The sequence below is a fragment of the Cyprinodon variegatus genome, unplaced genomic scaffold (genome assembly GCF_000732505.1).
Source record: "Cyprinodon variegatus isolate N-32 unplaced genomic scaffold, C_variegatus-1.0 Scaffold127, whole genome shotgun sequence".
Taxonomy (NCBI): Eukaryota; Metazoa; Chordata; class Actinopteri; order Cyprinodontiformes; family Cyprinodontidae; genus Cyprinodon; species Cyprinodon variegatus.
This window is the reverse complement of record NW_015150580.1, coordinates 1,290,564-1,291,741: the sequence shown is the minus strand read 5'-3', so window position 1 is coordinate 1,291,741 and position 1,178 is coordinate 1,290,564. Positions and strand designations below refer to the sequence as shown.

At 42.9% G+C, this 1,178-nt stretch overlaps 1 non-coding gene across 1 annotated transcript; it reads left to right on the top strand.

Moving 5' to 3' along the window:
* The first annotated feature begins 118 nt into the window (after window positions 1-118).
* trnai-uau lies at window positions 119-212 on the top strand. The gene is made up of 2 exons: window positions 119-156; window positions 177-212. It is a non-coding gene; the product is annotated as a tRNA-Ile (tRNA).
* The last annotated feature ends 966 nt before the right edge of the window (window positions 213-1,178 follow it).

Below are 1,178 nucleotides of genomic sequence, written 5' to 3'. Positions count from 1 at the left end.
TATATATATATATATAGGTATATATGTGTCGCTGTGTGCATCTTCTCGTCATATATATAGAGAGATGATACACACAGTTAGAAATAGAGCTGCTATGTATATATATTTATATATGAAGGCTCCAGTGGTGCAATCGGTTAGCGCGCGGTACTTATAAGACAGTATTCTGCAAAGCAATGCTGAGGTTGTGAGTTCGATCCTCACCTGGAGCAGAGATTTTAGGGGAGTGTTGGGTTAGAGCAGTGAGAACCTGTTTCGCCTCCACTGTGGGTTCCTGAGCAAAACCCTTAATGGGCTCTATGCACAGCTCCACTACTTCCTGAATTTAAGGCAGCTCCTTTGTTTCCTGTCTTTCATTACTGGACGAACTGATTAATCCAGGTGTGTCTGGCCAGTTACTTAGGTCATACACACCTGGATTAATCAGTGCATCCAATCATGAAAGACAGGAAACAAAGGAGCTGCATTAAATTCAGGAAGTAGTGGAGCTGTGCATAGAGCCTATTGCTCCCCGGGCACCACACAATGGCAGCCCACTGCTCCCCAAGGGATGGGTCAAATGCAGAGAAAGAATTTCCCCATTGTGGGACAATGAAAGGATTTAGATACAGTGGAACCAAAAAGCATTTAGTCAGAGGTCTGTAATTTTCATCATAGTTACACTTCAACTGTCAGAGACAAAAAAAAAATCTAGGAAATCACAGTGTAGGATTTTTAAAGAATTTATTTGTAAATTATGGTGGAAAATAAGTATTTGGTAAATAACTTAAGTTCAACTCAGTATGTAGCAAAACCTTTGTTGGTAATGACAGAAGTCAATTGTTTCCTGTAAGCCTTCACCAGGTTTAGAGCAGTGAGGTTTCAGGGCTGTCGCTGGGCAACATGGACTTTCATCTCCCTCCACAAATTTTCTATGGCGTTGAGGTCTGGAGACTGGCTAGGCCACTCCAGGACCTTGAAATGCTTTTTACGGAGCCCTTCATTCGTTGCCGGTGCAGTGTGGTTGGGATCATTGTCATGCTGGAAGATCCAGCCACATTTCATCTTCAAGGCTCTCACTGACGGAAGGAGGTTTTGGCCTTAAAATCACGTTACATTGCCATGTTCATTCTTCATTCAACACGGATCAGTTTTCCTGTGCCCTTTGCAGAAAAACAGCCCCAAAGCATGATGTTCCC